Source organism: Eulemur rufifrons, chromosome 19, assembly GCF_041146395.1.
Source record: "Eulemur rufifrons isolate Redbay chromosome 19, OSU_ERuf_1, whole genome shotgun sequence".
Taxonomy (NCBI): Eukaryota; Metazoa; Chordata; class Mammalia; order Primates; family Lemuridae; genus Eulemur; species Eulemur rufifrons.
In genome coordinates this window covers 87,184,969-87,193,533 of record NC_091001.1, presented here as the reverse complement: position 1 = coordinate 87,193,533, position 8,565 = coordinate 87,184,969, and positions in this window count along the sequence as shown.

The following is an 8,565-nucleotide window of genomic DNA, read 5'->3' as shown; positions in this document are numbered from 1 at the left end:
CGCCACCTCCAGGATGCGGCTTCCTTCGGAGGACAAGCCACGTCCGGCTCCCTGGGCACAAAGAAAGGTCGCGGGACTCTGGGCTCAAACAGAGATCCCGGGGTGCTGCCTCCCGGGTGCACGAGGACAAAAGGACTCCGCCCGCATCCCGGACACCCGCACTAAACTTCGTGCGCCCACCTCTCCCGGCCCCAACAAGCCGACCTAGCCGTGAAGGGAAGCGGGGCCACCTGATCGCGCCACCCTTCCTGCCTAGCCACCGCTCCCCAGGCCACTAGCAGTCCGGGCGGGGAAGGGGGAGGGTCGCGTTCTGTCAGTTAGTAGCTCGCTCCCCTCGAGCTGCGGCCAAAACCCGGAGAGTGGATTTGGCACACTGGAGACGCCAGGGGCTCCGGGCCCAGCAAGTGTGCACGCGAAGAACCGCAGACGCTGCAGGTTTTTCCTGTCCAGAGGAAGGTGTTTCTTCTCCCTCGGGGGTCTTTCAAAGGGATTTGCCTAAAGCTAGGGCAAGCGGGTGGCGGCTGCCCCAGACGTGCGACGAGGCGCAAGTGGCGCAGCTGCCGGCTCGGGAGCGTAAAATTCCGCCCTTGGCAGCACCTGCGCCCGCCGGTCATCTGGCCAGTGCGGCAGCACGCCCCGCCCCTACGCCCGGGGCCGAGGGTGAACCCGGTTAATTAATGTTAATTTTCTCAATCGGTCTCCTTCCCTTCCTCCTCTTGTCGTCCGCTTGGGGAAGAAGTAGGCGACAGGAAAGGGCGGTGTTTTCCGGCGTGAGGTCCCAGCCTGCACAGTCAGCCTGGGGAGGGGGTTGGGGACCCGGGGGATTTGGACTCTCTGGGCCTGGCCTCTGCGCTGGGACTCTCAGGTTGGATGAAAATCCTGGCACAAAGCAGAGAACCTCCAGGGGATCTTGGCTTTCCAGGGCGGTATCAGCTTCTGGTCATCACCGCGATGCCCTGGGTCTGTCTGAAACCTTAGAGGGCGCACGTTAAGCCGGCGACGTTGTAAACCAAGGCTGACGTTAAGGTGAAGAGAAAAGGAAACGGACACAACTGTTCTGGAAAGCAAAATACTTGGGTGGAGCGTTAAAAAACCTCAAAGAAAATAATAGTTGGCAGGTCAAACGGCCATGAGGTTGGAAGTCAAATACAAAACGTTGCTGAAGGGATGTTAGAAGTTTGACAAGTAAAACAGTCCATGAAGATAAGAGACCCGGCATTGTTTCCTTTCTTCAAAATGACAACTGGTCCAAAGTTTCCTTTGGCAGGTACCTGGATACTACTCCAGATTCCTGAGAGTTTAACTTGGGGTTCATGTTTCAAAATATATGTTCCATTTGGCACTAATGTATATATTTTATATATTAATTTATTGAAAAATATTAAATGTTACTGGCATACTTAGAAAAGGTATTTTATATTTATGTATAGCTTCATGACATAAGGTATTTTATAAATCCAAATAGTATGTGTATATATATTTATAAAATACCACATGAAAAATTCCTTTTGCACACATAAAGACATTCCTTACACATATGCCTTGTAATTTTTTCATTTGCTTTATTGTTAGCTGCTGTTAAAACCACTTTATTTCCACAGGACTAAGTAAATAACTTATTTTACAGTTTGTGCAAATATAGTGGGCAAGTTGTTTGAGATGACAATTTTATCTTAAAACCCTATTTTCACTTTTGTACACCATTCCTCACCTTCTAGAAGCTTTCTCTCCCTCCTTGCTCGTTTTAAAGGAGGCTTCGCTTCTGGGCTTTTAACAGTTTATCCAGAATCTGCCAGAGAGAGCTTGGTACTGTTGACTGATTTATCTTGATTCCTTTAATGCCCCACATTATTTATTTGTACCAACCACCTTCAGTGAGAAAAAAAAAAAAATGCCCCAATTTAGTGAATTATTCTTCCAATGGGTGCCTTCCCTGTACTAAACATTATGGCTTTTAGAATTGATGGATTTAGATTTCAATATGTTAGGGGACTGGACTACTGAAAGAGAGGAATAAGTATTGCTTCAGGGAGATTTTAGGACTTTGGAGATTCCACTCTGAATTTTGGAAAGGTTTAGCCTAAAAAAGTTGGTGGTAGCCTTGGAAGCCTAGTTAAGACTAATATCTGTAGAACACCTGTCGGGCCCATCAGTAGGCTGTTTATTAGTCCCTACCTGGGAGAAGAGCCAAGTAGTGTTGGCAGTGTCCTTGCTGTCCAGAAACCTACAGTCTACCTAAGGGGCAGTGAGCAACATGCCAGTGTACACAAGCACGTGCTGCTGACACTCTAGTCTCTTTCTACCAAGTGTGGTCCTGGGACCAACAGCGCCAAACCTCACTCCAAACCTACTGAATTGGAATCTTCATTTTAATAAAGTAGAGACAGTTCATGTGCACATTTAATGTTTGAGAAGCACTGGCCAAGAATGCTTGTGATTCTCCACCTTTTTAAGTCACAAACTCATTTTAAAATCTCACGAGATTTATGAACACCCTTTTTTGGGAAAACAAGCAGAGAATTACACACGAACTCTTTCACATACAATGTTAGGGTTCCTCTGAAGACCAATCTATTGATGGCAGGGAAGTCCTAGGTTAAGATCTCCATTTACAAAGTGAGAAGAGTGACTTAGCATCAGTCAGAGGGTTGGGATGATTCTCCCAGGAGGCAGAGTTTAAATTAAACCTTGAAATCTGGGAGAAGTTAGATAGGAAGAGGTGTAAAAAGGGCTTTTCAGGCTGTTGGAATGCAAAGGTAAATAGGCCTGGAACGGAAAACAGCAAATGTCCATTTGTTTGTGTGTTAATGTGAAACTTAATGAGGAGATTGTAGTTTGATAGCAGGCTCTTCTTGCAATTCATTATCATCACTTGAACCTCCAAAAACTGAAGCCAGATCATTCAGTGATCATTCCACTTTGTGGGCACAAGAACCCTGTGACATGGGGTTGCATATAAAACTGAACTGGCTCTAACAGGACCTGGCCCACTCTATCTGCCTGGGGTACTTCTTCCCCAAGTCACCAAAAGCCTCCCCCTCTCCAATCATTAAGATCTTTATTCAAATGACACTGCAAGGGAGAGGCTTTGCCGGGAAGCCAGCAGCCCCACCCACATTCCCTTTTCCTAAATAAAACAGAAAGAATAATTGCTTCATTACCTGACATCATATTATATTTATTTATAAATTCATTTATGCCTGTTTCCTCTAATGTATGAACTTTATTTGCTGTTTTATCTACTGTACCTGTAACAGGACCCGACACATAGTAGGTAATAAATACTTATTGAATAAATGACCCTTTACAACCAGTGATGAATGTAAAAGCCATGTTTACAAATGCTATAGCTACAAAAATAATAATATATGAAACATTCTTGGAATATGTTTGCTGAGACTAAATTTTCAACCACTTCTAACTGAACAAGAAATACTAAACACATGGAACATTTTAAGTTCTAAAATTCAAACATTTTAAAGTAAGGCTTACAAAAAATGTCTTTATAGTCCATGTATAATGCATAACTATTTTTCTTCTGGCAAAGTTGAAACACACTCATGTGTACTCAGCTGGGGTTTTCCTCCAAAATGCCACATTCAGGCTGAATTCGTGTGTGTATGTTCTCGATTATCCCCCTAAGTTAGATTTAAAGAGAAGCTGGAAAGTTAGAACAACATTTTGAAGGAGAGTCTCCTTGTAGCTGGAAGATTCAAGCTCAATTAAAATTTCAGCAATCCTGGAAAAATATCGACCTGTGCTAATGAATTTGGTTGACTAATTGCCAAAAGCTAAGGAATTTTCTAACCAGGGATTTCCTTGTAAATAAAGAAATTCAGGTCACATCTTGCCTAGAAGATTTCAGTTTTGCCTAATCAAATGCAGCAGGAAATGGTATACTATGAGACTACCTTTGCATTTGTGTGCAGACTACAGGCCAAGAGTGCAGTTCTAGGCAGGTTAGACGGTTACTCACTATAACCACCAAATCCTAGGACAATTTTAGCACTTGTATTAGCTCTTGAACTCAGGCTGGCACCAATTTGTGTATTAGATCTTCAAATATAGATGCATACTTGATCTTGATTGTTAGTGGAAACTAGTGACTAGTAAATAGCATTACTGTATATTTATATAGCCTTCTATACCTTTAAAAATCTTTTAACATTCATCTCGTTTTATCCTTATTTTAGGTTGTTTTGTCCATGTTGGGTAGGTAAGGCATTTATGGGTGATTTACACTTTTCCTCTTCCCAGAAGGGATTTGAGAACTTAGAAGGCTTTTATATATAATGAGTCATTCATTCCTTCCCCCCCCCCACATTTCTTGAGGTATAATAGATTGAGTCATTCCAATTGTACTCTTTGTCATGTGCTTTTTCTCCACATACCTGTATGTCTCCTTCCTTTGCTTTCTTCGGGAAGAAAGCTTAATGTCTGCTTAAATGTTAGCTCCCCAGAGACCTGCCTTTCAAGACATTCTATATAAAGTCCACCCATGGCCTTCTTTATGCCTTACCTCCTTTGTTCTTCATAGCATTCAACACCTGCCACACTGAGCGTATACTTGTTTACAATCTCCCCCCAGCCCACACCACTAGAACTTAAGCTTCATAAGGGCGCAAACACTGCCTATTTTATTCACTGCTGTATCCCAACTCCTTGATCAGTGCTTGGCACATAGTAGGGACTTAATAAATATTTGCTGAATGAATGAATGTATCCCCAGTGGTTAGTGCAGGCGCCTGGCATGTGATAAATATTTGTTAAGTAAAACAATGCTTTAATGAATGAACTAGAGAAAGATCCCTGATTTGTTCAAGGTCATGCAGATAGTGATAACTTGCTTTATCTAGATTTCGATCCCCACTAATTCTTTCTTGGAGCCTTCTTCATTTATATACCTGGTAGCAAATCCAGCCTGTTGTAGTGTCAAAGTTTCTTTGTTCATCCTATTTGATACCTGATAAAAACAAACATTATAGAGCTGTGAGAGTGATTATAAGATGAGCAGGAAGAATGATTATTTTAGTGAATGTTCTGGGTTAGTGAGAAACAAGATGAAAACAGAGAGGGTGAGAGAGAGAGCTCTTCCATTTCTCCTGCTTCCCTACATACATTCATACACATGCATGAAAGGATGCATACCCAGGTTACCCCCTTACACACACACAAGACACACCCCTACACCTACCAGTGTGCACAGAAGACAGATCTTCTGAGGGTTAATTACAGGTCACTTGATTTCGATTCCCTTAAAGAGAACCAGCAAATGCTCAGTATAGGACACCCAGAACTGTCCTTGCGTTTATATCACAAACAACATCCCATTTGTAAAGCAGATCTGGCAATTTTCAGCTCCTCCTCTTAGGGCCCCAAGGTGACTCAGGGTCAGGGTCTTTGGCTGCAACTCATCTGGCTGATGTGCTGGGCTATGGAGCACGACTCTCCTACCTGGTGTAGTGGATGCTCCGAAAGCCACTGTTTAGCCACACCTAATTATCAGTGGATTTCTCCTGGTCATCAACTCTCTAGCAACAATGGTTGTGGTGTTTTCCTCAACAAGAATAACAGACAAATAAATAGGTGTGTGGCCTAGACAGTGCTTCGAGCTACCTGGCTACTGACTGAACAGGTTGGAGCTGGAGGGGAGGGCGCCATTTCACACATTCAATACATATTTATTGGATGCCCTCTTTGTACTGAGGAATTGGAACAACAATGCTGGCACTCTCCTTGGGCTGACCTATATTTCTCTCATCTTTTCAAACTTGTGACTTAATGTGGAAACTGTATTCTCAAAAGCCTCCATCTGAACCTTCCAGAGACAATTAAGTGCCCCTGACTGTAGTCAGGTCACCTGTTTGAGCATCAGGACATGCACCCATACAAGAGTCAGCACTTGGTAACCCTATGTTTTGCACCTTAGCCCAGAAATGCTGTGAGACTTACATAAGTGAACACTGGATGCTGAACCTCTTCAAACATAGCAGTCTCCTCTGTGGCCCTATATTAAAATCTGTGTTCTTAAGAGTGGTCTATGACTTCCTTTAGGATTTGTAAAGTCTTATCTTGAAATTGTTTCTAATTATGGGTCTATCTAGAAAGCAAAGGTAAGAATTTTGCATGTTCATTCTAACTCTTAGGACCTACCATATAAATCTGCTTTCTAGTGGATATAACCTAACATTCTTATTGTCATTCAGTGTATATGTGTTGAACACCAGAATGTAAGGCACTCTGACATGTACTCTAAAGGACACAAAGATGAATATATTTCCTACACTTAAGCAGTTTAGATTTGTAGATGATAAAACAAGCACACAAGTAACTATACTACCAGATAATATATGATAAGTGTCATCAATTCTGTGATATCTTCTTCTTGATTCTCACTGACTGTGTTATGGACTGAATGTTTGTGTGCCCTCCCAAATTCATATGTCGAAATCCTAACCCCCAAGGTGATGGTATTAGGAGGTGGAGCCTTCAGGAGGTGATTAGGTCATAAGAATGGAGCCCTCCAGAATGGGGTTGGTGACTTTATAAAAGAGACCCCAGAGAGCTCCCTTGCTCTTTCCACCATGTGAGAACACAGTGAGAAAATGTCCCTCACCTGACACCAACTTAGGCCTTGATCTTGGACTTCCAACCTCCAGAACTGTGAGAGATGAAAGTTTGTTGTTTAAGCCACCCAGTTTATGGTATTTTTGTTATGGGAGCCCAAACAAACTAACACAAACTCCAAGAAACACAGTTCTAACCACAAAGAGATGATCAGAAAGTGGAGAGAGTACTTCTGGTTAGAGCGATCAGGATGGCCTGGTTAATATGGGGTGCTTATTTCCATTGAATAGGGCTGGGGCACGTGATCTGAGCGCACCTATACCTGGTACAGATTTTGACGGCCCAGGTAAATGGCCTCCTTAGAGGGTGTCAGTGAGGATCACTGATTAGTGAGTTCCATGGCCTATGTGGGTTCCAGGTGGGGTCCTCAGTCCTCCTCCTCCTCCTCCTCTCTATCCCACTACAAATGACTGCCTGCTGTCCCTTTCTCAGCCCAGAACCCTGGCTCCTCTGGATATTTGTCTTTTGCCAGCAGCAGTCCTCACAGTGGATCCTAATATTACTTTCTTTCTTTAGCAGGGGACCCCAGAAGCACACACCCTGGGCGCTGCAGTGATGGGAGAACAGTGCCATCCTCAGGGAATGCTGTGTTTGCCTCTAAGTGGGGCAGGCTTGGGAGGAAGGATACATTCCAGAGCCACAGGCCAATGAACTAGAACCCTGGTCCTTTAGCATAGCACTCTGGCTAATCGAAGCTTTATACCACATTGGAGCAGAGCTAACAAGTTTCACACATTGCCTGGGAGGTAGGCTGCCTACTTTGAGGTTCATGCTGTCCTGAAATCCCCAAATATTAGGATTATGATAAAGCAATGACCAAGTCTCAGACACCATTCTCTTCCTTGATTGCTTTATTATCCCCTGTCAGGCTAGTGACCTAGTTAGCTCTAACGGAAAACAGGGCTTATGGAAAACTCAAAGATGAGTGTATGAGTGTTGTGCAGAGAATTCAGTTCAACTAAAAACTATATTTGTTGAGGTTTTCTTTTCCTTTAAAACAGACTATTTTTTAGAGCAGTTTTAGGTACACAACTAAATTGAGCAGAAAGAAACAGAGAGCTACCATATACCTCCTACCCCCACATATGCACACCCTCCCCCACTATAAAACCCCAAACCAGAATGACACCTTTGTTACAACTGATGAACCTAAATTGACACATCATTATCACCCAAAGTCCACAGCTTACATTAGAGTTCACTCTTGGTGTACATTCTATGGGTTTTGTCAAATATAGAATGACATGTGTCCACCATTGTATTAATAATATCATACGGAATAGTTTCACTGCCCCCAAAATTCTCTGTGCTCTGCCTGTTCCTCCCTCCCTCTCCGTCCATCCCACCTCTGGCACCACTGGCAACCACTGATCTTTTTACTGTCTCCATAGTTTTGCCTTTTCCAGAATGTCATACAGTTGGCAGCCTTTTCAGATTGGTTTCTCTCACTTACAATATGCATCTCAGATTCCTCCATGTCTTTCCATGGTTTGATAACTCATTTCTTTTTAGCACTGAATAATATTTCATTGTCTGGATGTACCACAGGTTTTTATTCATGTACTGAGTATTTGTAAAGTTTTTACTCTGTAGGAGGCACTAAGTTATATACCATTGGGGGATATAATAATATACGATATTGTTTCTAAATCAAGATATTGTTCAGTTGTTCAAGGAACTTAAACATTTCTTTGGGCCTTTGTTAAGTGGTGGGCTGGAGGGGAGGAGTTACAAGGAAGGAAATATTCCCACGGGTTAAGCTTCAGGCTTCCTGAAGGGAAAATGCATCTGTGCAGAGCGTGGAAGGATGGGTAGGATTCCAACCCTGTTGTGGACTAAATTGTGTCCCCTCCCAAATTCATATATTGAAGTTCTAACATCCACTACCTCACAATGACCATGTTTGGAGATGGGGCCTTTAAAGAGGTAACTAAGGTT